Source organism: Capricornis sumatraensis, chromosome X, assembly GCF_032405125.1.
Source record: "Capricornis sumatraensis isolate serow.1 chromosome X, serow.2, whole genome shotgun sequence".
NCBI lineage: Eukaryota > Metazoa > Chordata > Mammalia > Artiodactyla > Bovidae > Capricornis > Capricornis sumatraensis.
The window spans coordinates 35,042,019-35,062,125 of record NC_091092.1 but is presented as its reverse complement, the minus strand read 5'-3'; the positions used below and the strand labels follow the sequence as shown (position 1 = coordinate 35,062,125).

General features: G+C 41.5%; 1 protein-coding gene across 1 annotated transcript in view; it reads left to right on the top strand.

The window, feature by feature from the left end:
- The window catches only part of GRIA3 (glutamate ionotropic receptor AMPA type subunit 3), a 308,467-nt gene extending 305,865 nt beyond the window's left edge, over positions 1 to 2,602 (top strand). Inside the window, exon 16 of the mRNA XM_068962694.1 lies at positions 2,500 to 2,602. The gene's annotated coding sequence lies outside the window, so the exon portion shown is untranslated. The remainder of the gene's footprint in view (positions 1 to 2,499) is intronic.
- The last annotated feature ends 17,505 nt before the right edge of the window (positions 2,603 to 20,107 follow it).

Here is a 20,107-nt window from a genome sequence, read left to right as displayed (position 1 = left end):
TTAGTCATCTTGGCTGATGCATTTTGTGAAGCAAGATTCAGGATAACTGAGGCAAAAATCACATTTGAATAAACATCGATGCCAACGCAGTTACAGCCCAGTTAGCTGACCCTGTGGCAGTCATCCCTAGGATGAAAAGAAAACCTGGGGAGAGACTCTGCAAACAAATGTGTCCTTCAAGTCTGTGTGAAGTCCCTAGACAAGAAGGAAAAGCCCCAGATGATGCCAGGGAAAAAACCTGACATGTGTCAGTCAAGACACAAAGCAGGCTGAGCAGGAAATAGAAACCTCTCAGCTGTCCTCAGTCAGTTTGGTGATGTAACATCAGGGGGATGTTAGTCTTCATTCATTCATCTTTTATTTCCCAAGAAGTTCTGGAATATCTCACAGTGACTTCTAGTTTCTTACCTAGTTATTATGGTTTCCAGTTCTTGGAGTTGGCCTAGATCTGTCAGGGTCTATTCAGGGTCACAGAGATGGAGAAGCACCCTGAGATTTTACTTATATTGCTGATTATCAGAGCCAGCCTTGGGAGTTTATGGTACCAGTCATTCTTCAGGAAGAATGACTCAAGAGCAAATCAACTGCAAGAATATGATGCAGGTGAAATCTGGTTAGTAAAAAGGCATCCTTGAAAGAGGAGGGACTCATCTCTCATTTGCTCTGGCTGAGAGTAGAGTCGGGGTTATTGGACTCATTGTGCGAACCTATGCCTCAGACCTAGCCCTAATTCGAGAGCAGATGACCTCTTGACGACCTACTGTCTGTCTGGGTTACTGATCACCCACTGGAAGAGGGGCCTGAAGCATGCCTGGGCAGGTGAACAGCCATCAAGCATTCCAGATTCACTGCACCCTACGGGTGACTCTGCTCACTATTTTAAGAAATTCTTTCCGATTTCTTCATTGCTGCTCAGAATTACTTCTGGCTTCTTTGGTTTCTTCAATATATTTGAAATCCTCATTTTCAAGAGCTCAAAATGCCTGGGGATGAGGAAAAAGATTTCTTTTTTCCTCTAATACAGTTCTATTTAGTCTTCCTAGAGAATAACAACTTTGTTCACGCTGCACGTTTTGAAGGAATCTGTTTTCCTTCTGCAGCTATAGACATTCTTGCTGGGGAAGTGTCCCTGCCTTAGAGAGCTCATCTTATGTTAAGTGGTGATGTTCTTTGTCCCCAGAGGACTTTTCCTTCCATGATAATATTGGGTTGGCCAAAAAGTTCATTCAGGTTTTTCCATTAACATCATACAGAAAAACCCAAAAGACCTTTTTGGCCAACCCAATATTTCATCTACCTCCATTTAAAAACCAGAGACACAGGCACTGAGAGATTAGGTGATTTTCCCAAAGTTATGCACCTGGGAAGTGACATCCCATGGCCAATAGGAAGGTCAGAAGGGACATTGACCTTTACGCCATAGATATAAACTTTCTCCAAATATCTGAGATAGATATGATTCTGGACCATAGGGATTCCAAGGAAGTGGTTTACCTGCTTTCATGTTAGTCTTATTCTGCTTCTTTGGGTATTTTGGCCTTCAGGTGCATCTTTGACTTTCTTCTTACAGATAATTTTATTCTAGGGCCAGTGGTAGATAGTGATCATGTCATTCTTTTGGGATAAAATTCAGAGTTACCTCAGGAGAAAAAGAAGGACCCCATTAGTATAGACAGAAAGGATAGAGAAGATGGTTATGAACTTGAAGAGGAGGCAGGAATGTGGCCTTAAGTTTCCAGGGTTGGGGGCAAATGAAGTCCCTGCACTAGTTAATGCCTCCAAAAAAGAGGACAGCAACAGCATCTCCATCAGCCCCATAATATTAGGGCAAAGACCCCATGGAGGCAAGCTCCTTTGTGGATATCGCTAGGATTCTGCCTTCTTCCTGGAACGTGCTCTCTCTTCAAAGTCCATGTGCTATTTTCTGACTTCAGTAACTAAGGTTGTAGATATCAAGAGAAAGAAGCTGTCACCTTTCTGGCAATGAGCAGCAAATTTTCTTCTCCTGATCAAATGGATTTCAATTGAGCCAGCCATAGAAGACCACTCAAAGTCTGTCCTAGGCAAACAGTCCCCTGTCACAGCTTCTGCAATCAGAATTCACTCTGCAATGTCATTGTGCTGACACTGTCATTGTCCTATATTGAAATGCCACTAAGGCCTTCTAGTATACCCACATCCTAAGTGATGAACGTTTTGAGTTAGACTTCATCCAATGCCCATGTATTCCTTAGTACAATGCATAGTAAAAACAAACAAACGAACAACAACAACAAAAAAAAAACTAATTTTAACCTATGGCAAAGCACTTGCTTCCAGGGAAAGAATTGAAACAAACCTCAAACCTGTTGCCTAAAGGCAGTCAAATAAGGTGCAGCCTCAGAGATGCCAGTTTGAAAAAACAGCTGTGGTTTTGGACCAAGATAGACTGAGCTATAACACACTTAGATTGCCAACAGAAAGCCCATTCAAACTGACACTAACCCCTTTACTTTTCAGATCCCTTCCCACTGGAGGCAAGTGATGAGAGGAATCACCGAAAACGTGGCTGCTTCAAGGATCCTGAGCCAGATTCCACTCTCCTTGGTGTCGGGCATGACACGAATATTGCTGATGGTGCAATGACCTTTCAATAGGAAAAACTGATTTTTTTTTCCTTCAGTGCCTTATGGAATACTCTGAGACTCGCGACAATGCAAACCATCATTGAAATCTTTTCGCTTTGCTTGAAAAAAATTAAAATAAAACCAACAAAAAAAATGGACATGCAAGATTCCAGTATGCGAAAACAAATGTTATTTTACAAAGTGTCAATTCAACAAAAGCCATTCTTTGATACCACTGCACAGTATACAAACACCATGTTCTTTAACACACATACACACAGACAAATTTCAAATTCCAATTCTGCAAACAGGCCCATCTCACTAAAATAATTAATTCCTCCTGATTTAAAGAAAAAAAAAAAATCTGACCTCCCTGTCTGGGAGGAGACTGGCATTTCTTCTAGGATCTGCTGACAAGATGTTTTTGGTATTTCCTGTTGGTGATGATGTTCTGTGCATCCTATTTCCTTTCAACATTGCTGAAATGTGTATATCTTTAGAATGTAAATGCAACACTTCAGAAAATTCAAACACTTTGGAAAAGGGACTCAACGGTGACTTCTGTGTTTTGAAACGGTTTTGTGAAAATGCGCTGCCAATTTCCCACTCAGTGAAGGGATGAACAGAACTTTCTGAAACTGACTTGTGTTTAGCAAGGGACGGGCACTCTTAGGCATACCTCTCGGTGCTTTCCTACAAATGGATCCCGGGGCTTTCCGAGAAGCCCGGAATTTCAGCTCACAGATGTGTTTTTCTTGCTTCCGTGTGCATCTTAAGTCAAGATAGCTGAGTATTTAGCATCGAGGTGAGGGAAATGCGGCCTACACTCCCAAATGTGTTTAGAATATCTTTCTCAGAAACAACACTGTGTTTAGCTCCGCTTTCTCTGCTAAGTATGCCTTTCACATGTACACCATGGAGACAGGACCGCGTTGCGAGGCGGGCCAGTGGGTTCAGACCACAGTTCTCATCTGACTTTCACTCTTGCTAGGTCTGTCTTACCAGCTGTTGCCTGTGATTGCCTGTGGCTCTCTGTCAGACTGCATGTGTCCTTTCCTAGTTTGCCAAGACTAAGATGCATTCCCAACCTACTGCTAAATCAAGGGCCTCAGTGTCACTCCCAGGTCCTTGCTTGGAGCAGTCTCTCTACTGACTCCGAAGATTGCACCACTGCTACACGGGCTATCAAGTAACTAACTGCGTACCTGCCGTTGGCATCATCAGAACAGTCAGAGGAAATAGTCTCCACTCACCAATTACCTCCTATATAACGACGTACGCTTTCTGTAGTTCAGTAGTCTGCTCTCATCAGCGACGTGCATTGGGAAGTTTCCAGGCTGTAAAAACTGGGAGCTCAAATTCATCTCCCCAAGTGTGACCCTTAGATGCTTTAGTTGGCTTGCTGCACATTTGCTCTTGTCTTCAGAAAAGAAAGGTACAAGTCTAGTTTCCAATGAAACATTTCCAGAAAAGTGTAATATAAACTTTCATTCCAAAAACTGTGTCAGAAATGAATGACTCACCTGTCAAATTTTCAATGGTATTGAACAAAACAAACAGAAAAAAAAATAAAAAAAAAACAAGAAAGCTGTTGTGTTTTTGTTTTCACAAAACTGTGATTTTTTTTTCAACTTCTGAATGCTATGATGTCCCAGCGCAGGAAGCTAATGCTGTGCCAATATATGAGGTTGTATAAAACCAACCAACCAACCTACACACAAACTTCTCATAGGCACTGGATAAAGAGAAGTGGATGTTTGTTGACTCAGATCAGTTTTTCAGAGAGGAAACTTCACTGGGAATGAAGAGGCAGGTAAATTGGTTTGTTATTTTTTAAAAACGTGCATGTTTTAAAAAAAACATTGATTGCTTCAAATTTCTGCTACTAACTTCAAGCTACAGGAGTTTGGCGGTAGTCACTTGAAGATTTTTTTCGAATAATTTTCTTTTTGTTGTTAAAGCTGTACTTCAGTGAACAGAAACATTGCCAAGCAAACTAATGGCTGTAAAAGAGTAAATTGCATGTGTGGGAATAAATTACGGAGCCTCACTGCCATGAGGTATTGTACAAAGTTTTAATACATTTTGTAAATAAAATTGTAAAGAAAGAATTCTGTTTCTGGGCTTTGACTGTTCAAATTTTATTGGGATACAGGTGCCAAGAAGTTATTATTCGCCAGTTGACTTCCCACCAGAAGTCTCACCAATGATGCTTGGTCACCTTACTGGTGATCTTCACCAACTATTATGCCTCTCCCCACCCCAGCTGCAACTGCAGTCAGGTTCCAACTCCTAATCTAAATGGAATGGGCTATGAAGACCCTCGATTAGGTCTGCTGGGATCGCCACCAGTGAGGTGGCATCAACAAACAGCAAGAAGCAGGACTTCAGTTCATATGTGAAAGAGGAAAAGTTTGACTTCAGGACCTTCATTCCCACTCATCATCTCCTCTACCCTCAGGGACCCTCTCCTCAGACATCTGCCTTGACCCTAACCCCAATCCTCCATCCTCTCATTGCCAGATCTGGCCTCCCAAGGAAGGGCCCAAACTCAGGATTGATGATCTTAAAAAAAAAAAAAAAAAAAAACTCTAATTGCTTTCCCATGTCATCACATGTATGTGTTGTCTTCCTCTTAGTTAATTAGCTCTACTTTTTGCTTCTTTCATTACTGATAATAACTTAATGTTCCAGTGGAAAATCTTTATTCCACCCAGGGCCACTGATCTAGAGTAGGGGATTAAATAATGAATCTAGGACTATACTGATCTTAGAACGTTTCTGAGAGAGAACCAAAAGGCTAATGATCTAGTTTGAATTGTATATAGTGAAAATGGAATATAGTTTTATCCAACAAATAGAGCACATGTTTAAATATAGATCAGTTTCAGATGATGATCACCAAAGAAAACGGGGTGATGGTAGGAGAAAGGGGATAATTTGCAACTAAGCCAGAAAGGAAGAGTGCAATTGAGATGCTAGAGAAATAAAGATATCTGGGGTTAGAGAGCTAGGGAACAAGGAATACAATGCCTCAGAGAGAGAAAGGCGGGAGCAGGAAAGGAAAACTCTCAGAAGTCTATGAAGTATAGGATGATATGAACACCATGTGGTCAGTTTGACCCACAGGTTTCAGCATATTACTGTCATTTTCACTGTCCTCTGAAATGCCATTTGCCTGGTAAAACACCGTTTCTAACTCAACTGCTTTCCTTTTCTTTGATTAGGACACCTGGACACGACTCAGCAACTAAACAACAACAGCAGCCCCTGCCCCCGAGAAGAGAATGATTCTTTAGGGAGCAGATTCAGTGACTAGATTATAGTGACGGTCCCCTTGGTGGCTGATGAAATCAGTTCAAGTGCCAAATGTTGTCCCCAAAGCTTCCAAAATAATAGATTTCAATTTTACCAGGAACTCCAATTCCTTACCTCAAAGAAGAAGTTCACCCCTGGTGCTGTGGTAGGTGATGGTAGAGGGCAACTTGGGTTTACCTAGAAATTGAGTGTTTTCCTCCTGGGGGGGAAGGGAGGAGGTGTTTTTAGTCTTTCTCAAGTTAGTCCCTAGGTAGCTTTATGTCTTACTGATACACAGGATCAGAGTCGCCAAACAGGTCTGCAACAAAATCTTTGATCTTCCAATGTCACACTCTCACTGTGCACAAGAGGAAACTGCTTCTGGCTCTCTGTGTTGGTTTTCTTGCCCTGTTAACATTCACATCTGATCACACTTTGTCTATAGGACAGTCTTCAAAACAGAAAGGGCAAGTGTATTTATGGAAACCTTGGTAGGATTCTGGAAGAAACAGTCCTGCAAAACACCTTCCTGGTACTGGGTGAGGAGAAAGGATTGACTGTGACTTGGGGGTGATGAACATAGAAAAGGAGGAGAACAAATGGAGAAACAAGAAGCAAAGCCATTATTCCGGAGAGTCCAGACTCAGTGAAGCAGAAAGATGCATTGACATGCTGTCTCATAAGGGTCATAAACCACCAAAGTCTATTATCAGTTGGAGAGTTACTTTCAAAATCTGAGCCGGCTATTTGACTACTCTCAGCCATATTCCTCCTCTCTTAGCCTCACCCTGTTGGACTGGGTTTCCTGGGCACCCATTTATTATCAGATCATTTGGCAGATATGAAACTCAGCAACAATATATCTGCATTCAGTTGTGGGAGCACACAGAACTGAGAGTCCCATCAGGAAATCTCTTTTGAATCTGGGGTTACTGGTAGGACTTACAGTTTCACCCCTATCATTCTAAACTAAAGAAAAGACAAGGTCTGGGCACTGAGAATTAATGAAACTTGCCTCTAGAACTGAAAGTGAAAGAATGAAGTTGCTAGGAGACCTCCCCTACATCTAAGATTGAGAGTCACGGAGCAGTCATTTATAGTCTGTAAAGATGGTACAATTGGACTTTCTCAAAATGTTCCCTGGGAGGGCATTGTTGTTAGGAGAGGAGGGAGGGAGGTATTGGGAGGGTCAGTCATTATCCCAAAGCTATGGCACTTTCTTCGCATCCTCAACACTGAGAGTTCACAAACCCATTTGAATAGGCAGGATACCCAAGTTCTTTGATCGCCATCGTTGTCCTTGTAACAAAACAGTACCTGGACAAGACAGCTGGGGGAGGGCCTATACTCCTTTCCTCGCCTCTCCAGGCTGAGGAGAAAGCAGTCTTGGTGGCAAGGCAGATGATGACTACAAAGAGTCTCCATCCATCCATGCCCCATGTTGTGCTCAGGGAAAGAACTAGAAAGAGCCCCAAAAGGAGACTTCAGCTCTGCTCCTTCACTTGGGTTTGCACTTCCTAATGTAATCAGGTGGAACCTAACTGCATTTCTCTCTGTGCCTCAGAAGCTGTGGGCCTTTTGAACTAAGGAATCACACTGGCCCCTGTAAGCCTCTAGTTGTTGAAAACCTCAGAATGACCACTTCCCTGCCAAACTGCCTACTCTTTGAGCTGGAGGTATTTGCTTAGATATTGATGCATGATGCCCTAGTTACAAAAGTGTAAAAGAACCTGCAACGACAGCCTAAATAATAATCCTCTCCTCATGACAGCAGCTTTGGTAAAATTACCCTTGCAGTGGTTTCACTGAGCCTCAGTCCTGTAGCAAAATGGTTGATTTAGATTTTGCCTAATAAATATTCATTAAGCCTGAACAAGTCAATTAAAGTTCTGGCAGCAACTCTTAAGAAGCTTGAATGCAAGGCTGACAGGATGATAGAATGTTACAAATATTTCTAAACATTGCAGTCTTCCCCCATGTGAGGGCTAGTTTTCTTGAAAGACAGGGAAACCCTCTCTAAACCTGGTAAAGCCCTTTAGGCCTGCATTTTCCCCCATTTACAGTATAGCTTCAGAAAAGCTTGCTACACCCCATCACCTCTTCCTTAATGATAATGCTATGGCTTCTGCCCCACCACTCTATAGGAATTGCTCTGGCCAAGGTCATCAATAAACTGTAATCCTACTTTATTGTAAGGGAAGTCAAACTGTGACTCTTAGGCCAAATCTGGCCCACCACTTTTTTTGTGAATAAAGTTTTATTGAAACATAGCTATATCCATTAACTTACTACCTGTGACTGCTTTTACCCTCCAATAGCACAGCTGAGTAGTTACAAGAGTATTGCCCACAATGTCAAAAATATTTACTTACTCGCTCTTTGTAGAAAAGCCTTGCTAACTCCTACTTTATCCAACTTGTTAGTCATTATACTATTTGATCTCTTTCTAGAATTTGGTGCTATTAACCTCTCCCATCTTGGTAGTCTCTATTCGTTTGACTTCTGTGACCTCACTTTTTCCTGGTTTTCCTCCTGCCTGGCTGCTAATTTTGCTTCTGCTTCATGCCTCCCTCTCCTCTCAATGTCAATGTTCTCCTGAGTTCTACCATGTTCCTTCCTCTGTACTCTGTACACTCTCCCTGGGTACTGTCCCATGGTTTCCATCTCCACCTACATTGTGTCTCTCAAGTCTTCATTTCCAGCTCACAATGCTCTCTTGAGTTCCAAATAAGTATATTCAAATGTCTAGTGCACCTCCTTATTTGGATTTATCCCATAAGCACAAACTCAACATTTCCAACACAGAAACCATTGTCTCTCCTCTTACCCTCACCCCACTGCTAAACAAGACATCCCTCTGAGAGCTCTGTGCTATGTGCTGTGCTTAGTCGCTCAGTCGTGTCTGACTCTTTATGACCCCTTGGACTGTAGCCCACCAGGTTCCTTTGTCTATAGGGATTCTCCAGGCAAGAATACTGGAGTAGGTTGCCATGCCCTCCTCTATGGGATCTTCCCAACTCAGGGATTAAACCCAGGTCTCCCACATTGCAGGCAGATCCTTTACTGTCCAAGCCACCAGGGAAGCCAAAGAATACTGAGAGCTCTATCTTGATTTGAAACCATATTGATGTAGAGTAAAACAGCATATAAGAGTAAATCTGTTAAATCTTAAAATTGGTATATGTGACCACCTGAGAAAAAAGTCGGCTTGCACTCAAAAGTAGAACTCACCATACAATGACAATGAAAAAACACATGGGTCAGTTTAACATCAGCTTATTAGATGTTACATCTTACCTGTAAGATGTAGTGAAAAGTGTATGATTCTTCTCATTTTTCAGGGTCCCAGAGTCGTAATGTGGTTTGCACTCATGTGGAAGAAAACCAGCTCATATTATCACCAAAGAAGAAATAGGCAGACTTGGAACCAGCTACCCAAACCACTCCCTGAAACACGATATGATACTGTCCTGATCATCCTGAGGGAGATACTAGGTGGAACCTGGATGGAATTAGAGAAAGAACAAGCAAAGAAGCAGCGGGGGGGGGGGGGGGGGGGGGGCGGGTGTCAGATTACAGAAAATCAAACCTGTGTATTTGTGTAAGCAAACCATTCTTTTGATTTCTCTCCTTTACCCTTGCCATCACCACAGAGGGATAGGCTATACAGAGAAGACAGTAAGACAAGGGATCAGTCACCCCACCCAGAAACCTGGTAATCAACCTTGTCTGCTCCCTCCATCATCCTTTCCCTCAGTCAAGTCCTGATGATTCTACACCCCTGGTCTGTCTGAAATCGATCTACTTCTATGAATCTCTACCTTAGTTTGAGCTTGAAACATTCTAGATGGTGTAATGCAAGAGTCTCTCAGTTTTTCCTACACTCTTTAGTTTGTTTTGTTTTAATATAATATAAATTTATTTATTTTAATTGGAGGCTAATTACTTTACAATATTGTATTGGTTTTGCCATACATCAACATGAATCCGCCATGGGTGTGCACGTGTTCCCCATCCTGAACCCCCCTCCCACCTCCCTCCCCATACTATCCCTCTAGGTCATCCCAGCACACCAGCCCCGAGCATCCTGTATCATGCATCGAACCTGGACTGGCGATTTGTTTCACATATGATATTATACATGTTTCAATGCCATTCTCCCAAATCATCCCACCCTTGCCCTCTCCCACAGAGTCCAAAAGACTATTCTATACATCAGTGTCTCTTTTGCTGTCTCGCATACAAGGTTATCATTACCACATTTCTAAATTCCATATATATGTGTTAGTATACTGTATTGGTGTTTTTCTTTCTGGCTTACTTCACTCTGTATAATAGGATCCAGTTTCATCCACCTCATTAGAACTGATTCAAATGTATTCTTTGTAATGGCTGAGTAATACTCCATTGTGTATATGTACCACAGCTTTCTTATCCATTCATCTGCTGATGGACATCTAGGTTGCTTCCAAGTCCTGGCTATTATAAACAGGGCTGCGATGAACATTGGGGTACATATGTCTCTTTCAATTCTGGTTTCCTCAGTGTGTATGCCCAGCAGTGGGATTGCTGGGTCATATGGCAATTCTATTTCCAGTTTTTTCAGGAATTTCCACACTGTTCTCCCTAGTGGCTGTACTAGTTTGCATTCCCACCAACAGTGTAAGAGAGTTCACTTTTCTCCACACTCTCTCCAGCATTTATTGCTTGTAGACTTTTGGATAGCAGCCATTCTGACTGGCATGAAATGGTACCTCATTGTGGTTTTGATTTGCATTTCTCTGATTATGAGCGATGTTGAGCATCTTTCAGTGTGTTTGTTAGCCATCTGTATGTCTTCTTTGGAGAAATGTCTGTTTCATTCTTTGGCCCATTTTTTGATTGGGTCATCTATTTTTCTGGAATTGAGCTGTAGATGTTGCTTGTATATTTTTGAGATTCTTTGTCAGTTGCTTCATTTGCTATTATTTTCTCCCATTCTGAAGGCTGTCTTTTCACCTTGCTTATAGTTTCCTTTGTTGTGCAGAAGCTTTTAATTGTAATTAGGTCCCATTTGTTTATTTTCCCTTCTATTTCCAATATTCTGGGAGGTGGATCATAGAGGATCCTACTGTGATTTATGTCAGAGAGTGTTTTGCCTATGTTCTCTGCCAGGAGTTTATAGTTTCTGGTCTTACTTTTAGATTTTTAATCCATTTTGAGTTTTTTTTTGTGTGTATGGTGTTAGAAAGTGTTCTAGTTTCATTCTTTTACAAGTGGTTGACCAGTTTTCCCAACACCACTTTTTAAAGAGATTGTCTTTTCTGCATTGTATATTCTTGCCTCCTTTGTCAAAGATAAGGTGTCCATAGGTGCGTGGGTTTATCTCTGGGCTTTCTATTTTGTTCCATTGATCTATATTTCTGTCTTTGTACCAGTACCATACTGTCTTCATGAGTGTGGCTTTGTAGTAGAGCCTGAAGTCAGGCAGGTTGATTCCTCCAGTTCCATTCTTCTTTCTCAAAATTGCTTTGGCTATTCGAAGTTTTTGTATTTCCATACAAATTGTGAAATTATTTCTTCTAGCTCTGTAAAAAGTACCGTTAGTAGCTTGATAGGGATTGCATTGAATCTATAGATTGTTTTGAGTAGTATACTCATTTTCACTCTATTTATTCTTCTGATCCATGAACATGGTATATTTCTCCATCTATTAGTGTCCTCTTTGATTTCTTTCACCAGTGTTTTATAGTTTTCTATATATAGGCCTTTTGTTTCTTTAGGTAGATATATTCCTAAGTATTTTATTCTTTCCATTGCAATGGTAAATGGAATTGTTTCCTTAATTTCTCTATTTTCTCATTATTAGTGTATAGGAATGCAAGGGATTTCTCTGTGTTGATTTTATATCCTGCAACTTTACTATATTCATTGATTAGCTCTAGTACTTTTCTGGTGGAGTCTTTAGGGTTTTCTATGTAGAGGATCATGTTATCTGAAAACAGTGAGAGTTTTACTTCTTTTTTTCCAATTTGGATTCCTTTTATTTATTTTTCTGCTCTGATTGCTGTGGCCAAAACTTCCAGAACTATGTTGAATAGTAGTGGTGAAAGTGGGCACCCTTGTCTTGTTCCTGACTTTAGGGGAAATGCTTTCAATTTTTCACTATTGAGGATAATGTTTGCTGTGGGTTTGTCATATATAGCTTTTATTATGTTGAGGTATGTTCCTGCTATTCCTGCCTTATGGAGAGTTTTTATCATAAATGGATGTTGAACTTTGTCAAAGGCTTTCTCTGACTCTATTGAGATAATCATATGGCCTTTATTTTCAATTTGTTAAAGTGGTGTATTACATTGATTGATTTGCAGATATTGAAGAATCCTTGCATCCCTGGGATAAAGCCCACTTGGTCAAGATGTATGATCTTTTTAATGTGTTGTTGGATTCTGATTACTAGAATTTTGTTAAGGATTTTTGCATCTATGTTCATCAGTGATATTGGCCTGTGGTTTCTTATTTTGTGGCATCTTTGTCAGGTTTGGGGATTAGGGTGATGGTGGCCTCATAGAATGAGTTTGGAAGTCTACCTTCCTCTGCAATTTCCTGGAAGAGTTTGAGTAGGATAGGTGTTAGCTCTTCTCTAAATTTTTGGTAGAATTCAGCTGTGAAGCCATCTGGACCTGGGCTTTTGTTTGCTGGAAGATTTCTGATTACAGTTTCAATTTCCATGCTTGTGATGGGTCTGTTAAGATTTTCTATTTCTTCCTGGTTCAGTTTTGGAAAGTTGTACTTTTCTAAGAATTTGTCCATTTCTTCCAAGTTGTCCATTTTATTGGCATATAATTGCTGGTAGTAGTCACTTATGATCCTTTGTATTTCTACGTTGTCTGTTGTGATCTCTCCACTTTCATTTCTAATTTTACTGATTTGATTTTTCTCCCTTTGTTTCTTGATGAGTCTGGCTAATGGTTTGTCAATTTTATTTATCCTTTCAAAGAACCAGCTTTTGGCTTTGTTGATTTTTGCTATGGTCTCTTTTGCTTCCTTTGCATTTATTTCTGCCCTAATTTTTAAGATTTCTTTCCTTCTACTAACCCTGGGGTTCTTCATTTCTTTCTTTTCTAGTTGTTAGGTGTAGAGTTAGGTTATTTATTTGACTTTTTTCTTGTTTCTTGAGGTATGCCTGTATTGCTATGAACTTTCCCCTTAGCACTGCTTTTACAGTATCCCACAGGTTTTGGGTTGTTGTGTTTTCATTTTCATTCATTTCTATGCATATTTTTATTTCTTCTGTGATTTGTTGGTTTTCCAGCAGCGTATTGTTCAGCCTTCATATGTTGCAATTTTTACTAGTTTTTCTCCTGTCATTGAGATCTAATCTTACTGTATTGTGGTCGGAAAAGATGCTTGGAATGATTTCAATTTTTTTGAATTTACCAAGGCTAGATTTATGGCCCAGGATGTGATCTATCCTGGAGAAGGTTCCATGCGTGCTCAAGAAAAAGGTGAAATTCATTGTTTTGGGGTGAAATGTCCTATAGATATCAATTAGGTCTAGCTGGTCTATTGTATCATTTAAAGTTTGTGTTTCCTTGTTAATTTTCTGTTTAGTTGATCTGTCCATAGGTGTGAGTGGGGTATTAAAGTCTCCCACTATTATTGTGTTATTGTTAATTTCCCCTTTCATACTTCTTAGCATTTGTCTTACATATTGCGGTGCTCCTATGTTGGGTGTATATATATTTATAATTGTTATATCTTCTTGGATTGATCCTTTGATCATTATGTAGTGTCCTTCTTTGTCTCTTTTCACAGTCTTTGTTTTAAAGTCTATTTTATCTGATATGAGTATTGCTACTCCTGCTTTCTTTTGGTCTCTATTTGTGTGGAATATTTTTTTCCAGCCCTTTACTTTCAGTTTATGTGTCCCTTGTTTTGAGGTGGATCTCTTGTATACAACATATATAGGGGTCTTGTTTTTGTATCCATTCAGCCAGTCTTTGTGTTTTGGTTGGGGCGTTCAACCCATTTACATTTAAGGTAATTATTGATAAGTATGATCCCGTTGCCATTTACTTTATTGTTTTGGGTTCAAGTTTATACTCCCTTTTTGTGTTTCCTGTCTAGAGAAGATCCTTTAGCATTTGTTGGAGAGCTGGTTTGGTGGTGCTGAATTCTCTCAGCTTTTGCTTGTCTGTAAAGCTTTTGATTTCTCCTTCATATTTGAATGAGATCCTTGCTGGGTACAGTAATCTGGGCTGTAGGTTATTTTCTTTCATCACTTTAAGTATGTCCTGCCATTCCCTCTTGGCCTGAAGAGTTTCTATTGAAAGATCAGCTGTCATCCTTATGGGAATTCCCTTGTGAGTTATTTGTTGTTTTTCCTTGCTGCTTTTAATATTTGTTCTTTGTGCTTGACCTTTGTTAATTTGAATAGTATGTGTCTTGGGGTGTTTCACCTTGGGTTTATCCTTTTTGGGACTCTCTGGGTTTCTTGGACTTGGTTAATTATTTCCTTCCCCATTTTAGGGAAGTTTTCAACTATTATCTCCTCAAGTATTTTCTCATGGTCTTTCTTTTTGTCTTCTTCTTCTGGGACTCCTATGATTCGAATGTTGGAGCATTTAACATTGTCCCAGAGGTCTCTGAGATTGTCCTCATTTCTTTTAATTCGTTTTTCTTTTTTCCTCTCTGATTCATTTATTTCTATCATTCTATCTTCTACCTCACTAATCCTATCTTCTGCCTCCATTATTCTACTATTTGTTCCCTCCAGAGTGTTTTTGATCTCATTTATTGCATTATTCATTATATATTGACTCTTTTTTTTATTTCTTCTAGGTCTTTGTTAAACCTTTCTTGCATCTTCTCAGTCCTTGTCTCCAGGCTACTTATCTGTGATTCCATTTTGTTTTCAAGATTTTGGATCATTTTCACTATCATTATAGTGAAATTTCTTATAGTGGAATTCTTTATCAGGTAGACTCCCTGTCTCTTCCTCTTTTGTTTGGTTTGGTGGGCATGTATCCTGTTCCTTTACCTACTGGGTATTCCTCTGTCTCTTCATCTTGTTTATATTGCTGTGTTTGGGGTGGCCTTTCTGTATTCTGGCAGTTTATGGAGTTCTCTTTATTGTGGAGTTTCCTCTCTGTGGGTGGGGTTGTACGGGTGGCTTGTCAAGGTTTCCTGGTTAGGGAAGCTTGTGTCGGTGTTCTGGTGGGTAGAGCTGGATTTCTTCTCTCTGGAGTGCAATGAAGTGTCCAGTAATGAGTTATGAGATGTCAGTGCATTTGGAGTGACTTTGGGCAGCCTGTATATTGAAGCTCAGGGCTATGTTCCTCTGTTGCTGGAGAATTTGCGTGGTATGTCTTGCTCTGGAACTTGTTGGCCCTTGGGTGGTGCTTGGTTTCAGTGTAGGTATGGAGGCATTTGATGAGCTGCTGTCAGTTAATGTTTCCTGGAGTCAGGAGTTCTCTGGTGTTCTCAGGACTTGGACTTAAGCCTCCTGCTTTTGGTTTTCAGTCTTATTTTTACAGTAGCCTCAAGACTTCTCCATCTGTACAGCACTGTTGATAAAACATCTAGGTTAAAGATAAAAAGTTTCTCCATAGTGAGGGACACCAAGAGAGGTTCACAGAGTTACATGGAGAAGAGGGAGGAGGGAGATAGAGGTGACCAGGATGAGATGAGGTAGAATCAAAAGAGGAGAGAGCAACCTAGCCAGTAATCACTTCCTTATGTGCGCTCCACAGTCTGGACCACTTAGAGATGTTCATGGCGTTACACAGAAAAGAGAAGAGGGAGGAAGGAAACAGCGTTGACCAGAAGGATAAAGGGGCGGGGAGTCAAAAGGAGAAAGACAGATCCAGCCAGTAACCAGTTCCCTAAGTGTTCTCCACCATCCGGCACACACAAAGAGATTCACAGAGTTGGGTAGAGAAGAGAAGGGGGAGGGAGGAGATAGAGGCGACCTGGTGGAGAAAAAGGAGAGTCCAAAGCGGGAGACAGCGGTCAAGCCAGTAATCTCGCTTCCAAGTAAAAGTAGGTACTGAAGATTGGATTCTTAAAGGTACAAAATTAATAAATACCAAAAAGCAAAGATTAAAAATCTAGAGTAGATGTTGGATTTTCAAAAATACAATACTAAAGAAAAAAAGTTACAAAAAAATTTTTTTTAATATATATATATGAAGTTTGCTTTAAAAAATAGGGTCTCTATTTTTTGCAAAGTAATAGTAGGTTATAAAAATGAAAATTAAAGGAGTAATAGAGGACTTAAAAATTAAAAAAATTTTTTAATAAAGAATGATAGTAAAAATAGTAAAAATATATCTAGGACTTTCTCTGGTGGTGTTGTGGGCAGTGTGGGGTCAGTTCATTTTTGGATAGTTCCTTGATCCGGCTTATATTTCTCAAGATCTATATAGGTCCCTTCCTATGTAGTCAGTACTAACTACAGGGTTTTAATCTATTGCACCTGTCACTTCCAAGGATGTTTGCTCTGTTTTAGCTTCTTCTGTTTGCTGGTCTCTTCAGTATCTAATTTCCGCCCTGACGCAAGGGGGCGATGGTGGACACTTTTTTAGGCTCACTTGTTCAGTCACGCTGTGGGGAGGGAGGGACGCTGCAAACAAATAACAATGGTGTGTGCTCGCAGTGTCTCGGCCACACTGGGTTTGCCCCAACTCACGGCATGTGTGCTTTCCCTGTCTACACTGCTTAGGCTCTAGGTTGCTCTGCCGGGAACTGTCTGTGGCCAGCCCTGGGTTGTATGCACTTCCCAGGTCTAAGCTGCTTGGGTTCGGGCACTCAGGTGGTCCTCAGAGGCGCAGACTCGGTTGGGCCTGTGTTTTGTGCCCTTCCCAGGTCTGAGCAGCTCAGGTGACCAGGTGTTTGGCAAGCGTGGTCGCTACAACTTATCACCTCCCCCATCCCTGCTGCTCAGTTTTCTGGGTGTACAAGCGGTGCACCTTCTCAGGTGGATGTTGACCATCCAGAATCCCAAGAAGTCTTAGTTAGCAACGAAGCCTGCTTGCAGTTTGGTAGATAATGCCTCTCTGGGGCCATGATTGCCCGCTTCCAGCTTTGGCTGCCCTTGCCTGCCTGTCACCGGAGTGGGGGGGATGGGCCGGCCTGCAGCTGGCTAGCTCTGCTCAGTCCTTTGTTCTATGAGCAGGCCTGACGGTGTCTTGAAAGTGAAAGTGAAGTTGCTCAATCGTGTCCAACTCTTTGCAACCTCATTGACTGTAGCCTACCAGGCTCCTCCGTCCATGGGATTTTTCAGGTAAAAGTACTGGAGTGGGTTGCTATTTCCTTCTCCAGGGAATCTTCCTGACCCAGGGATCAAACCCAGGTCTCCCACGTTGTAAGTGGATGCTTTACCATCTGAGCCACTTAGGTTAGGTCTTTTTGTGTAGCTCTACTCAGTCCTTTGTTCTGTGAGCTGGCCTGGTGGCGTCTTAGGTTAGGGCTTTTCACACAGTAGCTATCCCACAGTCTAGGTTGCTATCCCAAGTTAGTTCCCTCAGATTGCCCTCAGGACATTCAGGCCTGGTCCTTACTCTAAGCAATGCAGCCCACGCCTCCCTGCCCAGCCCCCGCTTGCTAGTGGTGGATGCAGGCATCTGCGCTGCTTCTCTGCTGGGGGAGTTACCATTGGGCACGTAATCTGTGGGTTTCAATTATTTATTTATTGTTCCTCCTGGTTATGTTGCCCTCTGTGGTTGCAAGGCTTGCCACAGACTCGGCAGTGAGAGTGTTTCCTGGTGTTTGGAAACCTCTCTTTTTTATGACTCCCTTCCCAGGACCTGCCTCTTGAGATATCTGTATGCAGGTCAGGAAGCAACAGTTAGAACTGGACATGGAACAACAGACTGGTTTCAAATAGGAAAAGGAGTACATCAAGGCTGTATATTATCACCTTGCTTATTTAACTTATATGCAGAGTACATCATGAGAAACGCTGGACTGGAAGAAACACAAGCTGGAATCAAGATTGCCAGGAGAAATACCAATAACCTCAGATATGCGGATGATGCCACCCTTATGGCAGAAAGTGAAGAGGGACTAAAAAGCCTCCTGATGAAAGTGAAAGTGGAGAGTGAAAAAGTTGGCTTAAAGCTCAACATTCAGAAAACGAAGATCATGGCATCTGGTCCCATCACTTCATGGGAAATAGATGGGGAAACAGTGGCTGACTTTATTTTGAGGGGGCTCCAAAATCACTGCTGATGGTGACTGCAGCCATGAAATTAAAAGACGCTTACTCCTTGGAAGAAAAGTTATGACCAACCTAGATAGTATATTCAAAAGCAGAGACATTACTTTGCCGACTAAGGTCCATCTAGTCAAGGCTATGGTTTTTCCTGTGGTCATGTATGGATGTGAGAGTTGGACTGTGAAGAAGGCTGAGCACCGAAGAATTGATGCTTTTGAACTATGATGTTGGAGAAGACTCTTGAGAGTCCCTTGGACTGCAAGGAGATCCAACCAGTCCATTCTGAAGGAGATCAGCCCTGGAATTTCTTTGGAAGGAATGATGCTAAAGCTGAAGCTCCAGTACTTTGGCCACCTCATGTGAAGAGTTGACTCTGGAAAAGACTCTGATGCTGGGAGGGATTGGACGCAGGAGGAGAAGGGGACGACAGAGGATGAGATGGCCAGATGGCATCACTGACTCGATGGATGTGAGTCTGAGTGAACTCCGGGAGTTGGTGATGGACAGGGAGGCCTGGCATGCTGCGATTCATGGGGTCGCAAAGAGTCGGACATGACTGAGCGACTAAACTCCCAGGACGGAGCTCTGTCCCTACCTCTTTTGTCTCTCTTTTTGTCTTTTATGTTTTTTCCTACCTCCTTTCGAAGACAATGGGCTGCTTTTCTAGGTGCCTGATGTCCTCTGCCAGCATTCAGAAGTTGTTTTGTGGAATTTACTCAGCATTCAAATGTTCTTTTGATGAATTTGTGGGGGAGAAAGTAGTCTCCCCGTCCTATTCCTCCACCATCTTAGGACTGCCTCCTCTCTTTAGTTTTTAATCCCTGTAATTCACCCTCTGCACTATGGCCATAATGATTTTTCTAATCTCATCAGTCCTCAGCCTCAAGGTCCCTTTTACCCTTTGGCATAAGGATCTGCCTTCCAATGCAAGGGATGTGGGTTTGATCCCTGGTCAGGGAACTAAGATCCCACAGGCCATGGGGCAACTAAGCCCACATGCCACAATTACTAAGCCCACATGTCACAACTAGACAGAAGCCCACATGTCACAACAAAAGATCTCACATAATGCAACTAAGACCAGATGCAGCCAAAATAAATTATTTGTTTTTAAAAAGAGGAGTATATCACCATGGTTTATCCTTTTAAAAGTCCTTCATGATCTTGTCTCCTGCCCATTTCTCCAGTCTTCTTGTTTACCACCCCTTCACTCTAGTCTCCACTTCATCATAAATATCCACTAAGACCCAATCATATTCAACTACTTAAAATTTCTGTGTTTGAAATGTCTTTTCATGTGTCTATGATTTTGAACATGCTTCTCCATCTGCCTGGAATTTCCTTCCCCTCACTTTTATGCTTGACTAACTCATTCTCTGTCTTTAAGACTAAAGTGGCATCATTTCCTCTGGGAAGCCTTCTCTGACTGCTCTCACCCCTCAGGATTGGGTTAGAGACTCCACCTCTGTTTTCCCATCTCAGTAGTGCTTACCTCTTTCACTACAGTTATATATATATAATCTTCCCTAATAGACCATGGGCAGATTCTCTCTTAATTATTTCCATAACTGAAATAGAGTGGTATCTATTGGACAAATGAATGAAATGTGGGAGTGGAAAAAAAAATCCCAGAGGCATAACTTAGGAAGTAGTGGTGAGGACAGAGAAGAGGTGCTGCCTTACACTGTACAAAACGAAAATACTCACAAATTTTCTATCCAAAGAGTTCCACCCTCCACATAATCAGTTAGCCAAGGCAGTTTTCCACAGCCTATTGTCTTTTAAATATTTCTCTTCTCCTAAAATAAGCCTTACCTCATCTCCTACCACATAGGCAACCAAGCCCTCAGCTTCCTTTGAATGCAGAATATCTCTTGCACTACTGAAGCTGAAGCTCCAATACTTTGGACACCTGATGCAAAGAGCAGACTCACTAGAAAAGACCCTGATGCTGGGAAAGATTGGAGGCAGGAGAAGGGGACGACAGAGGATGATATGGTTGGAT